This window comes from Sorex fumeus, unplaced genomic scaffold, assembly GCF_029834395.1.
Source record: "Sorex fumeus unplaced genomic scaffold, SorFum_2.1 ptg000035l, whole genome shotgun sequence".
Taxonomy (NCBI): domain Eukaryota; kingdom Metazoa; phylum Chordata; class Mammalia; order Eulipotyphla; family Soricidae; genus Sorex; species Sorex fumeus.
The window spans coordinates 28933089-28959440 of record NW_026606092.1 but is presented as its reverse complement, the minus strand read 5'-3'; the positions used below and the strand labels follow the sequence as shown (position 1 = coordinate 28959440).

General features: G+C 36.2%; 1 protein-coding gene across 1 annotated transcript in view; it reads left to right on the top strand.

Moving 5' to 3' along the window:
- THSD7B (thrombospondin type 1 domain containing 7B) overlaps window positions 1-26352 on the top strand; it is a 975852-nt gene that overhangs the window by 686879 nt on the left and 262621 nt on the right. The window lies entirely within an intron of this gene.

Sequence of the window (26352 nt, the reverse complement as noted above, 5' to 3'; positions counted from 1 at the left end):
GTTATAATGACTGTGGGTTTGTTGTATGGTCATTACTATCTTGAAGTAAGTTCCTTCTATCAATATTCTGTTGAGGGTTTTATCATGAATCGATGTTGAATCTTCTCAGAAACTTCCACTTCATCAGTTGATATAATCACATAAAGTTTACCTATACTATATTTTAAGTAATTCTGTAGAAAGGGAGGGAGAGAGAGGATAAAGCAATCAAGAGAGAATGAAGGCTACTTCAGAGTGGAGAGAGAGCCCTAGTGCACATCTCAAGAGGGGAGATGCTGGCAACACTTGTGTACAGGCACCATGTGCATTTGCTGGCAACACACATTCACATTATCTTTACCTTTAATGATAAGGCATATGGCTTTGATTTAGTATAGTGAATCATTCTCGTATCCCTGTGATTAATCCCACTTGATAATAGTGTATGATTTTTTGAGATATATTGTTGGATTTATTTCACCAAGATGTAGTCGAGGATCTTTGCACTGATGTTCATGAGGAGTATTAGTCTATAGTCTTCTTTTTTAGTGATATTAGTCTGATTTTAAAATTAAAGTAATTCTGGCTTTATAGGAGTTATTGGGAACGATTTCCGATTCTTCAATATTTTGGAAGAATTTGGAGAGTATGGGAACCAGGACTCTCCAGTAAACCCATCAGCAAGGCATTTACTGTGCATGCAACCAGTCTAGATTCGATCTACAGCACCCCATATACTTTCCCAAGCTCCATCAGGAGTGATTACTCAGCGTAAAGCCAGGAGTAAACCCTGAGCACCATTTGGTATTCTCCCCATCCAGATAATAGAGAAATCAAATATAAAATGTATAATTCAGGTCTGGACATATTATACAATTATCACTTCTATCACTTGTCATCTCCCTGCTCATCGATTTGCTCGAGCAGCCACCAGTAATGTCTCCATTTGTCCCTGTCACATGCTAGTGTAGTCCAATGGCATTTGCTCTCTCCAGGAAACACAAAGAGCCTGAAACCATTTGTTAAAGGTCTTGATGAAAAAGCCCGACCATATCATAGGTGGGCGGCCAGGCGTTCTTTTGATGTCCCATGGAATCCAGTCAGTATCAGCTCTAGTCCAGCAGTCATTTCCAAATCACATTACATGTCCAGCCCATCTGATGTTAGATGCCTTGGCAAATGAGACAGCATCCCTGATCCCCAATTATCAACGGAGGTCGGAACTCCAAATTCCTTCTCTCACTTGAGTGAAATGTGATATTATAAGCATAGCTCTTTTGATTCCTCTTTGGGAGACCCGAGTAGCTTTATCGTCCTGTTTTCATAGGGCCCAGGTTTCTGAGGCGTACGTTAGTGCAGGAAGAATGGTGGAGTCAAAAAGATGTGCCCAGACTCAGAGGGTCTTCGTCCTCTTAAGAACTTCTTTGACACACTTAAAGGTGTTCCACACTGATCTCTTCTTTCTGCACAGTTCTGGCACCAAGTCGTTTGTCATGTTGAGTTCTTGACCCAGGTATACATAACTGCTGCATTTAGAGATGGTCATTCCATTGAGAGCAAATGGATTGTCAGGAACTAGTCCTTTTTTTTTCTTTTTTTTATATTTTTATTAGTGAAACACCATGAGGTACAGTTGTAGACTTACAAATTGTTGCGCTTGGGTTTTGATTATACAATGATCAAATACCCTTCTCTCCACCAGTGCCCATTTCCCACCACCATGGATCCCAGTATCCCTCCCACCCCCATCCCTCCATCCCACCCTGCCTCTGTGGCAGGGCATTCCCTTTTGTTTTCTCTCTCCTTTTGAGTGTTGTGGTCTGCAAAAGAGGCATTGAGTGGCAATCATGTTCGGTCCATAGTCTACTTTCAACATGCATCTCCCATCCTAGGAGGATCCTCCAAACACCCTTTATTTGGTGCTCCCTTGTCTATCTGAGCTGCCCTTTTCCCTAAACTGCCCAGCTGTCCTCTAAGCCATGGAGTAATCCTCCTGATACTGATCTCAGCTATTCTTGGGTATTAATCTCCTATTTTGTTACTTTATGTCCCCCAGATGAATGCGATCTTTTTATGAATGTTCTCATGAACGTTGTCTTCATGAAATTCAGCTGTAGTCCGACATTTCCACACTCACAGTCAAAGTCAGCCAGCATTTGCACCACTTGGCTAATGCTTGGTGTTATTAGACGATGTCATTAGCAAAGTGGAGGTAGTGTAGTTGCCGACTGTCTATCTATGTCACTGTCCTCTCATTGTTCATCGATTTGCTTGAGCGGGCCCAGTAACATCTCCATTGGAGACTTTGATGTTTCTGTGTTTGGCATATCGAATACATCACAGGTAGCTTGCCAGTCTCTGCCATGCGGGCGAGATACTCTCAGTAGCTTGCCAGGCTCTCCAAGAAGGGTGGAGAAATCAAACTTGGGTCGGCCATGTTGGTTGCATGCAAGGCAAACGCCCTACCACTGTGCTATTGCTCCAGCCCTGAATATCTATATAAGTAATGCAAATCATGTGTATAATGGGGAGAGTTGACTTAGATAAAAACCCAAGAAATCTTTTTTGAATGTGGTAGGAGAGTCTTCCACCTATTGTACAAATTTCTTCCCCTCCCTTTTAACTTTTTGGGTCACATTCAGCGATGTTAAGGGGTTACTCCTGGTTCTTCACTCAGGAATTATTCCTGATGGTATTTGGGGGACCATACTAGATGCCTGGGATTGAATCCAGTTCTTCCAATCCTCTTCCAAGGTAAATGCTCTACCCACTGTACTATCACTCAAGCCCCTGTAGAAGCTTCCTAACTGTCTATAATTTGATTTCCACTATAGTAAGCTGAATAGTTTTAATAATGAGCTTTTCTTAGTCTAATTATTAGATTATCTAATTATTATTATTATTATTATTATTAGCGAGAGCGTAGCACAGTGCTTAGGGCGTTTGCCCTGCATGTGGGTAGCCTGGGTTTGATTCCTGCCCCCCCCCACTCCCGCTTGGAGAGCGTAGCAAGCTACCGAGAGCATCTTGCCCACATGGCAAAGCCTGGCAAGCTCTCTGTGACATATTCGATATGCCAAAAACAGTAACAACAAGTCTCACAATTTGTTGTGAGAAGTTACTGGTGCCCACTCAAGCGAATCGATGAACAATGGGAGGACAGTGCTACAGTGCTATTATTATTATAATATAATAAATAACAATTATCTAATTATTCTTAGTCTAATTAGTCTTAATCTTCTATCTGTCCGTGCTTTTAAATTAACTCTGTCCATTTACAGTGTAAGTGAAAATATTTATCTACACAGGGGCATTTAAAATTATCTTTCAGGGACTGGAGAGATAGCACAGCGGGTAGGGCGTTTGCCTTGCATGCAACTGACCCAGGTTCAATTCCCAGCATTCCATATGGTCCCCTGAGCACTGCCAGGCATAATTCCTGAGTGCAGAGCCAGGAGTAACCCCTGTGCATCGCCAGGTGTGACCCAAAAAGCAATAAATAAATAAATAAATAGAATTATCTTTCAAACGTTTGTAATGCCACCTGCATTTTTAACAATCCCCAGGAGCTGTATTCAGCAGTGTTTAGGGTACTCTGTCTTTACTACTTGGGCTCACGGGGCCACACAGTGCTGTAGATTGATTGCAGGGCCTCACATATACAAAGCATATGATCCACCATTTGAAACACAACCCAGTCTCCAGTGACAAGAACTTTTGTTTGTTTGTTTTGCTTTTGGGTGGTGCCAAAATTGAACCCCAGGGTTCATTCTTGCTAAACAGAACATCTAACATTGAACTTCATCCCCTGAAACATTCTAAAATTACAATTATAAACTTACTTTCCCATCTAAATTACAGTCCATTTTTGTAGTGACTAAAATGTAATTTCTAGCGCTTTTATTATTGTGATTATTTTGCCCCAAAATATTTCCATTTAGCAATAGGCATTTAAATGATGGTAAAGGGAACTGTGATGTCCCAATGTCACTTTCAATGACATATTCATTTTACCGTATGCTGCAACCTGATTGGATATCCTCCCACTGTTCTGCGTGTACCTTCTGTCATCTAATGAATCCAATCCTTTGCCAGAGTGCTTTATTATTGTGTATTATTTTACAGTGAACTCTTTTTTTAGAACCATACCTCAAGTCAATTTCTTGAAGGAATCTTTTCCACAATTTCAATAACTGATTCTACATCATTACATATAGTCATATTCTTACGTAGAACATCTTATATTAGCTTTTATCTCTTTATGTCTTTTTTTCTCCCCAGAATTATTAGTCATCCAAATATTTGCTCATTTTATATATGAAATCAAACATCTTTATCAGGGCAGAGTCAAGATGGCCAAAGAGAAAATATCTGTGAACATTCCTGCAGCCCAACACAAAGAACACAGAACACCTGGGTTAAATGTAAAATCCTAGATGAGGTCTCACTGAGAAAATGCACTGGAAAATTTAGGATTCATGATTGTAGCTCAGAAATTTACTGATTTTAGGGCTAAGAAGCAAGAATTTTGCACTGAGTAGAACGGGGGAACTAAAAGTTGGCATGTGGACTTAAATCTTCACACTAGTGAAACCTGAAGTGAAAGCACACAACCCAGTCTCCAGTGACAAGATCTTTTGTTTGTTTGTTTTGCTTTTGGGTGGTGCCAGAAATTGAACCCCAGGGTTCATTCTTGCTAAACAGAACATCTAACATTGAACATAAAGCTGGCAAGATAAGCCATGATGCTCATCTGCTCCTGACAAAGCAATTTTTTTTTGCACCTTTTTTAGAGCAGAATGTAATCCATGAAAATTCCACCACTATAAGACACGAACAAAGCAGTTGTAAGTTGAGCATCATCTTCCTTCTCTAGGCTACAAAAATGAATCCCTCTTCCCACACACATGACTAGGCGGTGAATTAAAATGAGGTATGTTTCAGAGACTAAGGAAAGCTGGTAGCACATCTGCCTCTGCCTGCTACAGGGACCATTTTTTGGTATCCCACCTCTGGTCAAGTTTAGGGTATAAACACAGGACTTTCACCAGGCAAGCTTGCATGCAGTGATAGTTAGATGCTGGCAAATGCAGTTACACTAATTGATACCAGGGACGCTCAGGATTACAGGTGCTCTAACTCTGGCCTGTCTAATTTTAGAGATGCATCTTAAATAATTTGTGATCACAAATTCCCACCAGCACTGTAGGTGCTACAGTTTAGACATGATCGCAATTTCCCCATAAGCATCTAGTCTCCAAGAACCTCAAAGTCACAGGCAGACTCAATTTGGCAACAAGGAATCCTTGGGCCACTTTTGTTTAGGTCTCTTACCTCTAATCCACATATAGTAGAAGATATGAGTAGATGAAATGGATGTTCTTTACCATCCTCACCGAAGGATGGGGACAAAAGCCCAGAAAGGTCAGAAAAACATGGCAGAAATTTCTAAGCTGCCCAAAGATGCGTTCTGGATTCAATACTCATAATCAAATTTTCTCCCAGAGAATCATTTGAAACTTATCTCAATACCTCCCCACTCTTCCTGCAGTGAGTGTTTGTTGATGAACTGCTGCTGTTACCATTTAAACCATCTTAATTGGTTTAATACATTTCCCTTAGCTTTTTTCTTATAATTTTACTGTATATTAATATTTTAATATGTATTTCTACTCATAAAACTGTATTGTTTGAGTTATAAGATAAAACCTGCCCACTTAGCAGAAGTTTGTACTGTTTGAGTTCTAAATCTAATATTACAGTAATATAATGCAGAACTATGCATTTTCTTGTAATGTCTTTCATATTCTTATTTGCATCTCATTATACCAGCTTAAGAGCTCTAAGTCTTAATTTTGACATTCAGCATATTAACCATAACTGCTGTATATCATCCCTAGATTTGATAAGCATGCCATCTGTGTCTTTAACTATGTTATTAATCAAAATTTTAACAAAAAGTCCAAGCATTTTCCCGTCAGTATTCAGTTACAGGGAGACACCTCTCAAAAAGGCACTCATCTATTAATCAACATTATTTATTCAGCTCTTTATAGTTGTTTATGTGCATACAGAAATTTTGGCATGTTAGTTTGTCTTTTCTTTCTCCTCTATAAGTACAGTAAATCTATCAAAACCTAGAACACTTTCTCTTAATTGATCTTTATGAACCAAATGGACATATAAAGTTCTCTTTATTAAAGGATTCACATATAACTTAATGGGGTGTTTATGGATTTTTGTTTGAATCAAACACAGTGGTTTTGCATTAACCTACAGTTAAAACCCTCTGACTAGAACCCTCCTAGAAAGGTTATCATAGTTATTTTATCATAGTTATTCTATGATAAAATTACAAGAAATGCAGGCCAAGTCACACAAGGATGATGTGCTTCTTAATATCTTGAAGTTCCTATCAAATAGTGATGTTGTTATGAAAGCAGATTTGACACTATGAGGATATAGCACAGCGGGTAGGACATTTGCCTTGCACGCAGCCAACATGGCCGACCCAAGTTCGATTCCTCTGCCCCTCTCGGAGAGCCCAGCAAGCTACCGAGAGTATCTCGCCCGCTCAGCAGAGCCTGGCAAGCTACCCATGATGTATTCGATATGCCAAACACAGTAACAAGTCTCAGGATGGAGACGTTACTGGGCCCGCTCGAGAAAATCGATGAACAACGGGAGGACCGTGACTGTGATATATATCTATGTATATATAAACATATGCAAATATATATGTTTATATAAACATATGCAAATATATATGTTTGATTCATTTTGTTCTCTGTATTCTGGATACAGTTATTGTCCTTCCTAATATACTCAGTTGGTTTCTTCATGCCAGATTTTACAGGTTTCCCTAGCTATTGGTTCCAGATTTTTTGATAATGCACTGGACTGGGATTGACAGTACAGGGTTCAGCCTAGTTGAATTTGGGAGCCATCAGACCATATCTAGTGGTTCTGGGCTTATGCAGTACAGGGAATGAACTATGGGCTTAGAAAATTCTAGGTATATTCTCATACTTGTCCATAACTTTAACCCTTCCTGTACATTTGTCTTCACTCCTGCAAATTTGACTTGAAGTTTTATAGTTAACTATTAACAGATTATATATTTTCCTTAATAGTTAATTATTTAAGTACAAAGAGATCTTCTATACTTCATAATGAAAAATATATCACATAGGTTCTAAGAATATAGCTACACTGGTAGAGTACATGAGTAGCATGTCTGTGGTCCTGACTTTGATGCACAGAACTTCATGGCAATCTGACCACAGGCTGTAGCCCTGGTGACCTTTGAGCACTGCTGGACTGAGCATAAACCTGTCAGACCTATACTGAGAACCTCTTGGAGGCCTACTGGTCCCTCAAATCACTACTTTTGACCTGCAAAGAATGGACATATTCTTTATTGCAAATCATATTGTAGATAAGTTAATTCCATTTTCTACTTTCTCTTCTCTCACACGGTTTCCTTTAGGGAAAAATATTATTATTACCAATAGCCTACTAATTATCCTAATATCTAAGACCATTACATGATAGAAAACACATTTTTGGATTTCTCATCATTTGTGCTTATACTATTTCTACGTGTATACAATTCATTTCTAGTTATCTTTCTTAATTATACTATTCAATTTACTGTTTTGTCAGTTTTTTTCTTGAATATTAGAGCATGCTTTAAAGTAAATGGCAAAATATTAACTTGTTGAGAATATGATATGTGTTAGGCGTTCTACATGCAGCTTTACTTAGGATGTTTCAAAACACCTGTCTACCAGAAATATATATATATATACATATATATATAGTTGGCCAATCTAGTCCAGGATAGTTATATTATCACTTTTATAGAACTTAATATAAAACATTTTTTATGTTGTCATATGACAGGAGAATGGAAATATCACTCACCACATGCAAAGATTCTAAATTAACTTGTATTTTTGAGTGCTGCCACACTCAGTGTCCACTGAATGGTTCTGAGCAAGGAAAATAAATGTTATCTTGAGAGCCATTGAAATTATTTTCTAGGTCTTGAGATTTCATGTCTCAAATTAAGCTGATATGTTTTATCATGTGTGCCCTCAGGAAACTTTTCCTGTCAAGAGTTCACAATGATGGATTTTTAACTATTTTTAGTAGTCAAAAATGAAGGTAAAGTATTGGTAACCTCAGGTATTGAGGATCAATATGAGCCATGCATAACTAAGGAAGCAAAGGAAGCCTCCTTCATCTCAGAAGAAGTGCATAGTACAACCAGGGTATAGTGACTCCTGGTTCTGCCCTGTGGGACTGCTCTCCATGGTGCAAATCTGCAGTGCTAGTGACTGTGTTATTGGATCTCCAGAGTCTTGCTTTAGAGACTTACCCATTGTTCCTTGTCTTTAATGCTTGTTTTATGTCTCATTTTTAAACTTTTTAAAATTTTGGTAGAAATATACTTGAATTGCTGCACACTCTCCTCACCAGTTGATGCATGTCCTTCCATTATTTTTAGCTCAATTTCAGTAATTTTATTTCATTCTGTAATACCAATGTTATCAGTATTCCTTATGTTTCATTTCTAATCCTTCAAACTAGCCTACACATATTTATGTTAAGTGTGTATTATTAAAATATGTATATATGCATATATGTTAATACATAGTTATATACATATAACTGTTCATCTTTGGCACTTTAAATTTTGTTCAGTAATCAACATTGTTTTCAATGTTTTGCAGTATAATTTTTTTTTAAAATTATGTAAAGTACACATTGAATCCCCAGAAATTGTTCATCTTTTAACGAAACTGTATTTTATCACCATTATCCACTAGTTTATCACCCACACTCCATCTATGGCAACTCCCATTCTATTCAATGTCTATGAGACTGACAATTTTGGATGACATATAGAAATGTGATCAAAATAAATTTGTCTTTCTGTGTTTTCCTCATTTAACAGTTTAATATCCTCCATGTTTTGCCATGTTATTTAAATTGGAAGAATGTCCATATTTTAAGAATAAGCAAAATTTCATAATGTATCCTATATTTTATAGAATTTATACCTTATACTATATTAATAAAATTTACTTCATTATCAACAAAAATTTTATTATATTATTACTATTGCAAATAATGTTGTGATGAATGTGGGAGTACTAAAATAGTTGATTTTGAGCCCACACTGGCAGTGTTCAGGCTTGAGTGTAGACCCTGTATTAAATATATCACTCCTGATGGGCTCATAGGATTGCACCCAGGTCAGTTACTACAAGGCAAATGCCCTACCTACTGTACTATCACTCTGGCTCCAGATTTACATTTGTTTAAAATTGCATCTCTTTAAAATTTTTGCTTTATTCTTGTAGTTGAACTGTTGGATCACAATTAATTCAACTATAAAAAATATGTAAGATTTTTTAAAGAGCTATTTTCTTTGTGTTCTCCCTTGATTAGTTGATTTCTGTTAGTGGATTACTAGATATTGTACTGTGGTGCTACAGATAAAGAGATAGACAAAAATATAGATAGGTTATGCTGAGTTTGCCTAACTAGAAATGTCAGTTTTCTCACAAGAAAATTCTCATTAGAATACATCTCTTTTCAGTATATTAGCTGCCTGTGCTTATTCCTCTATGTCTGGATTCATTTATCGATTTTAGGGAACTGCATAGTATTCTACCTTTTGTGCAGATCCAATATTTCTTTAAAACTCATAAATTATTCAGACATCATTCTAATCATATTCAGCTAATTACATTGTGAACACTTGTAGAATGATACTTTTCGCTACAGTAGATGACTTGGTGGGTATAAGATATTATAATTCACCAATAATAAAAATTAAGAGGAAGAACACTAATCAAAAAGTTAGAAATGATTCAGAATGCTAATTATTGGTAGCCTGTGAGTAAAATATGAACATTTTATTTCTGAAATTTCCCCCCACACCCCAATTTTTCTGTTTCTATAGCTTTAATTGTACTATTATTACAATTCATATTTTTGACTCCTATATGTGAGATAAAATCCAGGCCAAACTTTTATGCTTGTGGCATATATACTGTATTCCTGAATCCTGCATACATTTAGTTATGTATTTTTCCACCTGATAATTCCTAACAAATGCAAAACAAATTCATAACCTAAATAACTTACCACTATCTCAGTTCCCTTTAATAAAATGCTTGAAATTTTGTCTTTTTCTGACTCTCTTTAAGATGTCGCAAAGATAAGTTCAATAGTTTTTACCTCCAACTGGATAAATCACAACTCTCCTGGACCAGATTTATACTTGAAATATAAGTTATAACATCAACTTCCTAGGGTGATAATAATTGTAGAGAGGTCACTGTACAGCTAAGATGATTATGTCAATCATAAGCTGATACCTAAGAAACTATTTTCATTGTTTCCTAAATTACGGTTCTATTTTGTAACATTATTACCACACATTGAGTACTGTGAAAAGTCAGAAAATTTCAATCCCTCTTAACTTAATTGATAGTCATGAAGCAAAAGATTACAGAATTCTGTAAGTTATTTCAAAGAGCTTGAACTCTAGTACCAGAGCAAGCTAGGGAACACAGAAAGAGGAATATGGTTGTTTAGGCTGAGTGAATGGGAGTAGGTCACTGTCACTGTCACTGTCCTCCTGTTGTTCATCGATTTGGGTCCCAGTAACATCTCCATTGTGAGACTTGTTACTGTGTTTGGCATATCAAATACGTCACTTGCCAAGCAGGTATTCAATGTAAATGCTTTTTTTTATATATAGTCTTACAACTTTATCCCCATCTATAATGTCTAAATTCTGTTCTTTTAATAACCTAGACATGTTTTCATTCAACAGAACTCATTATGTATCAAAAGCTAATAATTAGGTATTTTTGTTTGATCAATAAATTGACAGAAAAAATACCATGAAATCGCTACACATTCCTACATGCCATCTGCTAGCCTTGTGAAGAAAACATTATGGAGAAAACTCAATATGATTAACATTTTTAGGGGTATTTTTTATGTTTTCATGTGGTAACATATTAATTCCTACCCGCATCTTTATCTACAATACTTAAAATGCTATCATACCTTTTACACATTATTTTTAGGGAGAAAGTGTAGCATTTGTTAATCCCTTATACCAGACCCTCTATTTCTGTGTTCTTAAACCTTATCCTTTTGAGCCCCACTCCCAACATTGTTTTCTTCCTATCCAATTCTCTATTATACAAGTTGGCCCTATAGTCTCATGGTATTGTCCTTAATTTTTATAATCATCTCTTGTTCTTTTGGAATATTCTGGGAAATACGAGGGGTCACTTTTCTCATAACTTGTAATTTCTGCCGTTGTAATGCAATATCAGCCATTGACAATACTTGAATAAATCAATGTGACTCTACTCAGAAAAAAAATGTACTTAGCAATGTGTGCTGAGGATGAACTGATCTATAATCTGCAATCAATGTTTGTCAATCTTTCGTATAGATGATATGATTGGGTCTGTCATTTATGCTTGTATTCTTATTTGCATTTTCCTAATTTCTGCTCACATGAATTCCTGTATTTTATTGGCGTTTCCCTTTCCAATTCCATTCTAAATTCTTTATCAGAGAGGTTATGTAGCTCCTTATTTATTCGTTGGGTCATCTGGGCTAGCTTTTTCACTCAACAAGCCTGTTGAGTTTCTGCATTGCTTTACCGTTGTGACCATTGCAGTTTAGTGTTGTTACATGTGTGTTTTTGTGAGGGTAGGAACCTGTTAGGATGTTTTTGGAGAATTTGTAGAATGAGGCAGAGTGGGGTCTTCAACTGGGGAGGTACCAGATAGAGGCAAAGAGTTCCTGTAGGGTCCAAGTGCCTACCCAGTGTCATAGCACTGTTCTCTCTCACTTCTCATAGGCTCTTCATGCAAATGATATGATTGGAACTTAATTACTTAGGTTGTGTTTTGGAGTGGGGGTATCACATCAGTGGTCAAGGCATACTGTGCTCGTGATCACTCCCACAGGTGCTTGGGGATCCTATGCAGTACCAGGGTTCAACCTGGGATCAACCACATATGTAGTGACTGCATGAATCTATATCTTTCCCACCATAGAATCTTATTTTTTATTTGAAGATAGGGCTAGATTAGCTTGATATCATAAGCCACTTAGATTCATATTGTCCTCTGTGTCATGAATGTCATTTTCTGTAGTGGATTAAATTATTTCTCCTTAATAAATATATTTAAATCCTCCAATAAGCTGCAACATTACTTAAAATCAACTCTATATCTAAACTGTAGAAAAACTTGTAGGTATAATTAAGGTAAAGGTAAAGGTAAAGGTATATTAAGGTAAAGGCCCTCCTGTTGATCGTCGATTTGCTTGAGCAGGCCCAGTAACGTCTCCATTGGAGACTTTGTTGTTACTGTGTCTGGAATATCAAATACTCTCGGTAGCTTGCCGGGCTCTCTGAGAGGGGCGGAGGAATCGAACTCGGGTCGGCCATGTTCGCCACTTGTAAGGTGAACGCCCTACCACTGTGCTATTGAGGGATTTGAGATCCTATCATTCTGAATTTAGAGTGGTCTCAAAATCAAGTGACTGGTGTCCTTTAATAGAAAGGAATGACTTAAGTACATAACAATATGGATGAGAGAAGAAAAAATATTATTGACAGTATGCTGCAAAATAAAGGCAAAAGCCATAGTCATCATTAGATAGAAGGACAATGTAGGGTTGTTATCTTCAGACATTAAAGGGAGTGCAGCCCTAACAAAACCTTAATTTCAGATTTCTGGCCTCTAGAACTATGAAAGAATAAATTTTCTCTGCTTTAAGTTGTGGTAATTTATGACTGCCCTAGGAAACTAATAAGCTCTTTTTCTTTATCTTTTACTTTTAACCTTCAAGGGATGATTATGGCCACTCTTGAGACTTTGTCTGCTTTAACATTTATATTGTTTTGTGAATTGGAATTATCCCTAGTCCTTGACACTATTAGAATAGCTGGAAGATAACTGACTCTATCTGTTTTCTTAGAAGAAAATAAAATTAAATATATCACCTCTGCTGCTTCCTTTTTAATTTTTATCAAGTATATCATTAAATAAGTCTATATCTATTTGTCTATAGAAGACTAAAGCAGTCTAAATGTAAATCTCTGAATTAACTTATATAAGATCCATTGGGAAACAAATTTATTGGTAAGTGAAACAAATTTACTATGTCCAGCATGATACCATATAAACACACACGTATACATAATATATATAAGTGGGAAATCATATTTAATTTAAATCTTTGTGATATTTTAAAGATTTTTACAGTAACTTTCAAGATGTTAATGTGCTGTGAATCCATGCCAGTACATTGATTTCTGCATTAGTTGAGTGAAAGATGCAGTTATTTTGTAAATATAAATTTTAGGAAGTCAGTTTTCTTCATCATGTAATACAGAATTCCGCATATATAATAACATCTTGCTTTATTGATCATGAATACAAGACACTGGATAACATTTCATTCAATAAAACTGGAGGTTTATCTCTGAAGTTTGTTGCATGCATACTTTATTGCCCTGTAAATCTAGTTCTGCTCTGGAGTTCAGAGACGGTTGGTATTAAATAAAGAATGCCTTTATCCAACTTATCCTTGGGAGTCATGCTACTCTAAGAACCTGTCTGATTACTTTGTCTATTGTTTTCACCTTTAGGATCTCTGTTTAAATACTATTGTTATATACAGGTTATTGAAGGCAATAAATTTTATCTGCTAGGGACAGAGAGTACAGTGGTTAGGCTATTTGCCTTGACCAAGTTTGATCTCTGGGCACACCATTTAATCCCTTTGCCCACTAGAATGGGCTGGAGCAATAGCACAGTGGGTAGGGCATTTGTCTTGCATCGGGCCAACCCAGGTTCGATTCTTCCACCCCTCTCAGAGAGCCTGACAAGTTACCGAGAGTATCTCTCCTGCACGGCAGAGCCTGGCAAGCTACCCATTACGTATCCGATACGCCAGACACAGTAACAACAAGTCTCACAATGGAGACATTAGTGGGCCCACTCAAGAAATCGGTGAACAATGGGAGGACAGTGCGACAGTGCTACAGTCCTATAGCCCACCAGGAGAAGCACCGAGAACTGCCAGGTTTGCCCCTGCACCTCGCCTGAATAAATAAGTCTCTCTTTCATGGACCTCTACCAAGTTGGAGATTTTTCAATATAGTTCCATAGATCCCTTCATCTGATGAATAGTATGAGAGGGTGAGTTATTTTGTGTCTATTACCTTCCATTACAATATATAAGAAGGTTCACTTTCATCTATCTTTGTTTCAGAATTGAGAACTAAATGTATTTCATCAGAAGAGCTCCTGATTTCTGACTCTAGATAATTTTACCCTTTTGGAATAATGTTCCAGGTGTTTTCACATCACTCACATTTTTAAGAAAGTTCAGTCTGCTGTTTTTATATACAATAGCTCCAACTGTTGAACTAATGATAATAAACATTATAAAGAAAACGAAAAAGCAAATATGCAATACATTTATCTTTAGTGTAGCCCGCCCACACAGCAAAGCCTGGCAAGCTACCCGTGACATGTTCGATATGCCAAACACAGTAACAAGTCTCACAATGGAGATGTTACTGGGCCCGCTCAAACAAATTGATGAACAGTGGGAGGACAGTGCTACAGTGCTATAGTAATATCTGATTTCAAGTTAGAATTTATTTTAGGTGCTACAATGTAAAGCAAGAAAATATTGGTTAGAAATTCTGCTAAACTCATTTAAATTTCTAAATTACATAAATACATAAAAATATCTATATTCTTGGTTTCATAGTCATTATAAGGATAGATATTTGCAGTTGTATAGCATATTAGCCATGTGTACTTGTCAAAACTAGTTACTTATATTCCATCATGTTTTATTATTTTTTAAAAAGCAACATCTCATTATAGACTAAATTTTAGCTCAATTCTAACCATTTGTCAGGAATATCTGAACTTTTCAATTATTTTTCTTGTTAAGATGACAATGGTGTGCAAGTGTGCAAATGTTTGTAACTATCAGGTTTTCAATGTTCCTATAACACAATCACCAATCAAAATGCAAATATTCCCCACTACCAACTCTAGGACCAGTCTTGTTAATCACCCAGTTCTTGGTAGCCTTATGTCATCAGAGTAAAAACATTTTTAATTTTAATTTTTTTTTAATTTGTTTCTTTACATGTCCATTATATGTGAGAATATCTGGTATTTGTCTAATTTTGAATTATTTAATTATACTGTAAGTAGTTAATGCAGCAATGATAATAAGCATGAAGGTGTCTTTCTGAATAGATTTTGTGGTTTGGAGTTGGATATTAAGTAGCAGAATTTCTGAGTCACAAAAAATTAAAATTTTTTATTTAAAATTTTTAAGTTGTCCCATGCTATTTTTCATAGAAACTGATCTACAGATTCCTAAAACTAATGAGTTAAGGCTTCTTTTTTATTCCTCCTCATCCTGTTGCAGTGTCTTTTTATGACCTTTCAAATAGAGGTAATTTTCAGCAGTGCAAGGTAGTATGCCCTTGTCATTTTGGTTTGCTTTATTCTGATTAACAGTAATGTGAACTCTTTTTCAAGTGTTTCTTGGTCCTCTGTTTATCTTCTTTGTAGAATTGTCTTTTCAGTAACTCCCCTTATTTTTTATGGTATTTATCTGTAGTATTTATTGATTTTGTGAGTAGTGGATTTTTTTAGGTTTTTTTTAGTTTGTTGTTTTTTCTTTGTTTGACGGCCACACCTGGCAGTACTCAGGGCTTCCTCTTTACTCTGGGCTTGGTGAACCTTGCGGGATATAGGGTATTGGTTGTCTGCGTGCAAGAGAAGTCCGCTACACACTGTTCTATCTCTCCAGTCCTTGTGAGTGGTATCATATGTGTATATTAACCCATTGTTATATGTTTGCTCTTTGAATATTTTCTCTCATTCAGTAAGAAGTCTTTTGGTTTTAGCAATAATTTATGTTTACAAGTGTAATAACTTATTCATTTTATTATTTTACATTTGCTTATTTTTGTTTTTGTTGTCTTTGCCAGTGTACTTGAATGATTGAAAACAATAATGAGGTCTATATTATGAATCTTTGCTGATATTTTCTTCAATGCATTTATGGAATTTAAACTAAATTCAAAATATCTCATCTATTTTAAGTTTAGTGTGTGGTGTGAGATGGTGGTTTGATTTCATTATTTTATGTGTGAATGACAATACTCTTTGTTCAATATTTACTTATTTATTATTAATTACGTATTCATTGATTATTACTAATTAATAATTAAATAATTATTACTTATTTATTTACTTCTCTTTTGGGTTTTTGTTACATTCTTGTTAATAAATTCTCCACATAAGGGTGTTCACTCTTGTGTTCATAGTTATTCTCCCTTGGTCTGAGAATCTGTTTTTATTCAATGTCACACTGCTTATTACAACAGGAGCGATAGCACAGTAGATAGGGTGTTTGCCTTGCACGGGGCCAACCTGGGTTCTGTTCCTCTGTCTCTCTTGGAGGGCCCAACAAGCTATCAAGAGTATACCACCCACACAGCAGAGCCTGGCAAGCTCCCTGTGGCATATTCAAAATGCCAAAAACAGTAATAACAAGTCTCACAATGGAGATATTACTGGTGCCCATTCAAGGAAATCGATGAACAACGGGAAGACAGTGCTACAGTGCTACAGAATAATTTGGTTTTGGTTTTGGAACCACACTAGGCAGTATCTATGGCTTATTCCTGGATTCATGCTCAGGGATCATTCATGGTGGTGCTCATGGCATAGTACATAGTGCTTAGGATCAAAAAAGGGACAGGCACATACAAGACATGAGTATTAATCCCTCCACCATCTCTTCAGCACTTGTTATTAGAGTTTAAAATTAAGGTTCACAGTAGCTCCTATTTTAATTTTTTCTTAGGATTTTTTTGAGTTGGATATTTGTGATTCTGTACAAATTTTAATACTATTTATTCTATGCTCTTGGAGAATTCTGTAGAAATTTTTATAGGGGAAGCACTGAACATGCACAAATTTTGCTCAGATTATATTTTAACTATGCTATTTTCTCCAGTCTACAACTTTTCCCCAGTCCCTTGTGTCCTCTACTTAATTAGTGACTTAATTTTTTTAATTTGTAATTATTTCATATACTTTTTAGAGTTTATTATTAGATACTTATTTTTTTATGCAATTGTAAGTGGGAGTTTTAATTTTTTTCTCTGGATTGTTAGTTGCATGCAGAGATTCGAAACTGTGTATGTTGATTTTACTACCTGACATCTTATTGTACTGGCTTATTCTTAGTACATTATGATGTAGTTTTTAGAGCTTTCTATATATATTATCAGTTCATCTGTAAATAGTGGTAATTTCTCATTTTTCCTATTTGAAATTCTTACTTATTTGCCAAATGTCTGTGACTAGGATTTCGTATATTATTCTTAATAATAATTATACGAATGGATGTCCTTGCCCTATGTTAGACTTTAAAGGAAAAGCTTTCAGTGTTTTGCTATTGAGTATGTTAACTGTGGGTTGTTATATAAGTTCTACAATCAATGTAAGTTCCTTCTTTTTCCATTGAGCTTTTTAAAATCAGAAATGTAGGCTGAATCTTTAAGAATATATCTTTGCACTATTTGCTATAATCATAACAGTTATTAATTTTCCTTTTCAAAATGGTACATTGCATTTATTGATAGTTGTATATTGAATCATCTTAGCATACTGAACAAATTCTATTAATCATAAACTATGATCCCTTTAATGTGTTTTTAGTTGGTTCTCTAAGATTTTGTTAAGAAACTTTGGACCTTTGTTAATTAGGGATAATTCTAATTTTCTTTCTTAGTGGTCACATCATTAGCTCTCTGTATTAAGTTAATTTTAATCTCATAAAAAACTATTTGGAAGAATTCATGGTTCTTCAATTTCCCTAATGAATCTAAAGATAAGTGTTTGATTTTTCTTAAAGGTTTTTATAGAACACATTAGTAGACCTGTGAGACTTGTTTGCTCTTTCCATACCCTGTACTGTAAAGAGGCCTGTTTAGTTTTTATGTTTCTGCCTGGTTCTATATGGATGCTAGATGATCTTTAAAAAAATATGTCCATTTCTTTTATAAGCTCTAATTTACCATAAGGATTAGTTTTATTACATTCTTGCTATGCCTCTCTCAATCCTGTAGCACAGATAAATTTATACATAGCACCTCACTGTAGCACTGTCCTCCCCTTGTTCATTGATTTGCTCGGGCGGGCACCAGCAACGTCTCTATTGTGAGACTAGTTTATGTTTTTTAGCTCATCAAATATGCCATGGGGAGCTTGCCAGGCTCTGCCGAGCATACAAGATACTCTCGGTATCTTGCTGGGCTCTCCAATAGTGACCGAGAAATCGAATCTGGATTGACCATGTGCAAGGCAAACACCCTACCTACTGTGCTATCACTCCAGCCCAAATTTATATGTATTTTTAAAAACGTGAGGCAGCATGATTTACAATACTGCTAATGATAAGACTTCATGTAGGCAGTGTCCCAACACCACACCCTCCACCAGATTGTCTGCTTCCTTCCTCCATTATACCCATGTCCTCTCTCATTCATAACCCCCACCCACTAGGTAAACTCAGTTCTGTAGAACGTTTGTAAGGTTCTGTTCCGTTTAGCCAGTTCTTGTTCTCTTTCTGTGTCTGTTTATGTCAACTATAACTTCTATTTTTAATTTCTTATAGTAAATTCTATATGTACTACAAAGAACAAGTATGTCACTATATTTTTACAAGAGTAATTGAACTAAGGGGTTATGGTGCTACCAGCAGGTAGACCTGTACTTGTGGGGTAAGTGCATCAGTAGCCTGATAGTCCCCTCAGACTTCCAGATACCCCCAAATCGATGCTGTGCCTTTGGCCAGACCCCAACAACTTGGGGCCAAGTTTTCCAAGAAATTAAACAGCCAAAAGTTAGGTATGTGGGAGACACACCCACAAACCACCTCAGGCTCAGCTATATAAGCTCATTTACTGACATTATTTCAGAAATCCATAAATCTCGAAAGAGATCAAAAAATGCAGTTAGAGCCTGTAGCGCAGAGGTAGATGGGAACCCATGACTGAGAGCACCAGGCTCACTTAGATCAGGACTGGGACTTCTCCCTCCAGGTCCCCAGTTTTCCAGTAGCTTGGAAGTCACACCCACAAACTGCCCCCCTCCAGGCCCCATTTAATTTCATCAATGGCCAAGACCCAGAGACTATAAAATAGAGCTCCCAGAAGAGAGCGCTGCAGAATATCCTGCCCCCACTCCAGACTGTCTTCACTGAGGCACCTAGAGGGGTGCAAATTGAGTTTCCCTCCCTGCCCCAAGAAGAACCCTGACAGCCAAAAACCTCCAGAACCAACCACCGCCCAAGGCCACTCTCCACACACTCGGACGAGTCTCACCCAAGACAGGAAGAACCTCACCAGACAGCGGACCAGTAGGAAAACCCAGATATGTGGGAACCAGTGACTGAGATCTCCAAGCCTGCTTGGATTGGGACTGGGCCTTCTCCCCCTAGTTCTTCATTTTTCCAGAAACTTGGCAGTCATACCCACAAACTGCCCCCAGTGCCATGTAATATGATCAATGGCCAAGACCCAGAGACTATAAACTAAAGCTCCCGGAAGAGATTAACACAGAATTTTCTGGACATTATATTCTATACGTAACAAATAATACAAAACAAATCATCTAGCATTGCCTTTTGACAGGTTTGAGTGGTGGTGGGACTGGTATTGAAATATCGAATATAGCCAAAGTAGAGTGAGAGTATGGGGGAAATTGTCTGCCACACAGACAGGGGAAGGGTTGGAGTGGTGGTGGGTTGGGGTGGGGGAGTACTGGGGATTTTGGTGGTGGCAAATGTGCACTGGTGAGGGAATGGGTGTTCAATGATTGTATGACCAAAGCTCAAACATGAAAGATTTGTAACTGTATCTTATGGTAAAGGTAAAAGGTAAAGGCCCTCCCGTTGATCGTCGATTTGCTTGAGCGGGCCCAGTAACGTCTCCATTGGAGACTTTGTTGTTACTGTGTCTGGCATATCGAATACTCTCGGTAGCTTGCCGGGCTCTCCGAGAGGGGCGGAGGAATCGAACTCGGGTAGGCCATGTTGGTCGCTTGTAAGGCGAACGCCCTACCCGCTGTGCTATCGCTCCTTCTTTATGATGAATCCAAAATGGGGGGTGGGGGGATAAAATAATAAAATAAACTTTACATTCAGAATAGATTAGAAAAAAGTAATGTGGAGTTCATGCCCAATTCAATCAGCTTAATCAATGGCTGAATAAATAGCAGTACTCCTACGTTATTAAAAATAGATAAATAAAGTCTAACAAAGAGTAATTGAACTAATGTGATCTTTAATAAACTATGGGGCTGGAAAGATAATACAAGATTTCATTAGTGGCTTACATTATTCTGTATCTACCCTTCTCCTTGCTGATTTTACTAGTTTAATACCTTCTAGTTTCACCCATGTAGTGGCAAATTTCTTGATTTAATATTTTCTTATAGTCAAGAAGTGTCTTATTGTATATTTATACCACTTTCTTATACTATTATATATTACCTTCTATAGTATATAGCATGACTTTGTAAACCACCTGACCTCAGCCAATTTTACACTTTTCCCTAATCTCAAATTCTTGTATGAACATTTTCTCTGTTGATTGTATGAACCCTTAATTTCTAGTTTTCTTTCTTCATGGTCATGATTTTCTTTCTTAGTGGTCATGATATATATGAATATATATATATATGACTTATATACATGGTAATAATTTGATAAAATATCTATGGATATACATATATGTAAACATATATACACACACAGGCACACACATATGGTACTTGCTTTAGCCTGAGCAATCATATAGAGTCATGCTAAGGGACATTAAAAGGCAGCTAATTCAGCATAAAATTGTTTAGAAAGAATGGTGATGTGGATTACATTTGTATGCCATTTTAAAATTCAGGTTAGAGTTTGTGTTCATATGTCTTGGCTGATAACAGCATAATTGTAAAGATAGAGATGAATACAAGCCCCAATTAATTTCTTGATTCAGTATAGGTATTCTAATTTCCTTATGACACCCTAGACTTCCATTTAATTTTGAATTACCTGGAATAATAAATTATCTGGAATGAAAAATCTATAATTTATTGACATATAATATTCCTGCTAAAGAATCATTGCAGGGGCTGGAGCAATAGCACAGTGGGTAGGGCGCTTGCCTTGCACGTGGCTGACCCAGGTTTGATTCCCAGCATCCCATATGGTCCCCTGAGCACTGCCAGGAGTAACTCCTAAGTACAGAGCCAGGAGTAACCCCTGTGCATAGCCAGGTGTGACCCAAAAAGTAAAAAAAAAAATCATAGCATATTTATAATCTCTATCATTGCAGTAAAAACAAGTTAAGGAAATAAAATACATTTAAGTTGCTGTGACACTTTAAGTAGTGTTAAAGTATTGCTGTATCTTTTATTATTTTCTATAACTTCCATTTTTAATTTTTTATAGCAAATACTATATGAACCACAAAGAACAGCATGTCACTATATTTTCACATGAGTAATTGAACAAATAGTAATTGAACTATTAAATAAGTCTACATGTCATTAGTAATCTATACCACTATTAATATTTAAGTAATATTTTTATGATTTTTCAAACACATATTTATACAAATTTTTTATCCAAATTTATTATTTTTATAACATACTCTGCTAACTAGAGATAAAAATTCTGTTTTCTCTGGAGATTCTGTATAGCCTTTAAAATACCCTGGGGGGCTGGAGAGATAGCACAGCGGGTAGGAAGTTTGCCTTGCACGCGGCCGACCCAGGTTCAATTCCCAGCATCCCATATGATCCCCTGAGCACCGCCAGGAGTAACTCCTGAGTGCAGAACCAGGAGTAACCCCTTGCATCGCCAGGTGTGACCCCCCCCCCAAAAAAAATATATATATATATAAATACCCTGAACACATGTGTTATAGTTTTTTTCACTTCATCTATTGAGGATACTTCTTTATGTCATGACTGATCTATTAGAACATGATAACTTACATTATAGTAACACTTTAAAGCAAAAATCTAAAACCTAAAAATCACAATGGTTGAAATCCACAAAGATAACAGTTCACTCTATATAACTAACTTGGCTTAAATAAGGGCTCTACTTCAAATGCAGAAACACTCTTGAAAAGATATTTGGAATTTTTATGGCTTACAAATCATAGCAAAAAATAAGTGTGGATAATTGTATTCAAAACTCTGTTAACTTCCATGTAGAAGTGATAGATTTAACTTCTACTCTCATTTCATTGGACAAAACAAATTACAGGATCTTAACTTTTAGTAACGGGAAATAAGATCATATGGCATATCTAGAAATAGAAACTGAAATATTTGGGGAATAACAACAAGGCATACAAGGTATACTCTGATATTTTAATAACTTATAAAGTAAATTCATAGAAAATATCGAGGTTTATGTTGGTATTTGAATGGAGATAAATTATGAATAGTTTCTTAGGGCAAGGAAATACAATAAGTGGACAGAAATGCATCTGTAAAAAATTCTTAATACAACTGACTTGTTAACAACCTGTATTTCTTTTTAGTGTTTCAAATTCCAAGTTTGTTATGTGACAAAAAAACATCTGCCACTAATTTAGACAGATCTCATTTTCAGTAGTGATAGACTCTAGTACAGATAGCCCTAATTTATTAGTTAATTGTTCTGTGCTAAATGTTTTATTTGTCCCTAATATCCTCAATATCTTCTAAGAGAAAGACCATGTTATTTTGTTTGACTTAAGGAGTAATTTATTACAGAGTCATCAATGTTGGAAATGTCTATGTGAACAACTGGTGATGCTACCTTAATTAATTTTCCTTTACAATTTAAAATTGTAGCTCTTTATATGATTTGGTTATTGATTATATTAACACTAAGATGTTTAATTAAAGCCTATGCTTCAGATCAAGCAATTAGCCAAAAACACGACACATTATGCCTGTTAAATAGTATTTTTTTATTTTTTTAATTTATTTTAATGAGAAGAATGCCACAACTGTTGATATAATTTCAGAATTAAAATTTATTAGATAACAAAACTGTGGTATTAAAATCAATAGGTACAGAAAATCAATTCATGTGAAAATTGTTATATCCAATAGCAAGGTTTTTAGGTCCTTGTTAAGAATTTATTAAGCTGTTGGTTTCTTTAGAAAGTGTCATGTGTCTCTGTATGTGGCTTCCCAGTTCAGAGACTTCAGGATCTATGGTCTCTGGATCTGTGGTAGACATGGTGGTGACTGTGGAGGTGGACGTTACTGGGCCTGCTGGAGCAATTAAATTGCATTACTGGGCTCTAAAGAGAGACATTAGGATTGAGTTTTAGAAAAAAATTGCAAACAAACATGCTAGTCAACAATTGCCCTTGAGACATCAACTCTTGGGGAGAAAAGGAGGGGTCTTGGGGATATCACTAGTGTTCTTTACCAGAATCTGAAGAAGACTTCTCAGATACATTGCCATGGAATCTAGAAGAATCTCAAATTGTTTAATTAGCATTGTTTATACTGCTTTCTGAGGTCCATTATCAGGGCCAGCTATTTGCTTTATATTGAGCATATCTCCCAAAGCTGGATATTTATTAAATGTATTATTTTTTAAATTAATTTTAAAGGGTATTTTCTGTTAAGTGATGCTTTAATAGATAGCACAAGTCACAGCTTTAAATGTCCTCCTCCCCTTTATTAGTAAGGATCTTTATGGTACTGATAACAAAACAGATGAGTATCTTGGTTAAGTTGGGTTTCATTTCTATTACTCACAAATGTGTAAAGTGAAATTTTTTGTCTAGATAATCTTATATATTTAGGAAATCTATATCTTATATACACATTTCACCTACAAGCTACATTTTAATAAAGGAATCTATTAAAATCAGATGATGCTTTAGTAGATGTTCTAAATTAAAAGGAATAATTGTGCCATAAAATATATGAAAGAATTTATAGAATTTAGAAAAACCTGTATGACTATTTGAACTTTGTATCATTTGTATTGGGCTAGAGCAATAGCACAGCGGGTAGGGCATTTGCCTTGCATGCAGCCAACTCAGCCGACCCTGGTTTGATTCCTCCACCCCTCTAAGAGAGCCTGGACAACTATCAAGAGTATTTTGCCCGCACGGCAAAGCCTGGCAAGCTACCCATGACATATTCGATATGCCAAACACAGTAACAAGTGTCACAATGGAGATGTCACTGGGCCCGCTGGAGCAAATCCATGAACAATGGGAGGACAGTGATAGTGACAGTGGTTATTTGTATTCTGTACCAGTTATAGTTTAATAGTATGATTAAGTTGTGTGTTGAAATGCAATCCCTTTACACTACAAAAACCATTATTGTATAGTTTTTAGATAGGGGTTACACCTGGAATGATTTACTCCTGATTTAATGCCCAGGAACCACTCCTGGCAATGCTCAAGGAATCATATGTGGTGCCTAGAACCAAATCCAGTTTGGTCATGTGCAAAGTAACTGGCACCCCACAGTACAATCTCCTTGATTCCTATTTTATGTTTAACATTAGAGAGCTCAAGCTAAAGCAATGGATTCTTATATGTATAATGAACTTTTTTTTACCAGTAAAGAGTATTTTCTAGAACATTATCCTAGCACCTCAAAATTTAAAAGAAAAGGTAATAAGAATCATCATCATTTTTGTTTCTTCCAACTCTTTTCTCTTAATCCCCCCAAACCTAAAAAAGGTTGGAGTATCTTTGAAAGAATGAAACTGTTAGTTATGAAGAATATTTCCTGGCAGAGGACTCCAGGTGTGCGGGAACTGGGGCTGAGATCTCCAAGCCTGCTCTATTTGGAACTGAGTCTCCTACACCCAGTTCCCCCATCTTCCAGTAGCTAGACAGTTTCACCCACTAACTGCTGAGTAACCCCATCAATGGCCAAGATCCAGAGACAATAGGACCAAGCTCCCAGAAGCACGTGGCCACATTTGCGGCCACGAAACCTCTTATTGTCTAGTTCTAACTCTCAGAGAACCCGGCAGGCTACCAACAGTATCCTGCATGCATAAATGCCTGACTGGGAGTGCCTCCTGAAAAGCTTCACTAGTTGCCCATCATAGGCCAAAGAAGAATGTCTGAAGGTAAGACTCTAGAAAGGGTGAAGGGTGACCACCATCGACCAACCTTATCCAGAATTCCTTCCCACAATAAGAGGGGATAGCGCTAGTGAATTCCAGGGTTTTACCTCTAGACAACCAAAACAACATGAAGAAACAGCGCAAATATCCACTACAAGGAGAGGATGAAGAAAAGAGTTCTGAATTCTCAACCAGGGTTACCCACAAATATGCTCTCTCCGATAAAGAATTCGGAGACGAAATGCAGAGGATGGTCAAGGAATTACTCAAAGAATCAATGGAGGAGATATCCAGAAAACTAAAGGAAGAAATGAAATAAACAAAGTTACAATTTTGGATATATACTCTATAATTATCTACAGACACTTCATATGTAATTTCTTATGCAAACAGAAAATTATAGTAGAACTAGAAAGCAGCCCCAAACCAAGCAATATGATGGATCAACATGTTTTGCATGTAAAATTTATATTTTGATACATAAGCTCTTCCTTTCATAGCAAATAAATACAAGCTTTTTGTAGCTGTGATATGTTCTATGATATACTTTGTTTAAATTATTTTTTAAAACATTGAAATATTTTCATAGTCATGAACTGGAAATTTTATATAGCAAATTCATATGTGATATTTTATATAGCAGATGCATCTTGTAGAGTCATATCTGATCATATTTTACTAAAAATGCAAATACTATGTATGGATTTCAAAAATAATATTTTCACTTAGGAGATAGGTGTAAAAATGCAGTTATTATTGGTTCTTTCAATGGATTTTTCCTTTGGGGTGTATTCTAGAATGAATATGATTTTTCTGAAGAATAAATGTCACTGTTGCTTATTCCTGTTGAATTTAAAGTTATTGCATACGCATTGAATTTATGACCTTCATTTTCATAGAGATCCTCTGGGCTTACATCTTATCATGAGGAAAGAGAAAAGAAGCAGTACTGCTAGAGTTTCTAATTAAAATCTTTCCAATTGCAAGTATGGATGGAATAAAATATCACTGAATTAAACATCAAATTTAAACTTTGCTTTAAAATATTATCTATATAGGCACTCAGCTATATCAAAATTTAGCTACATTATCTTCCGG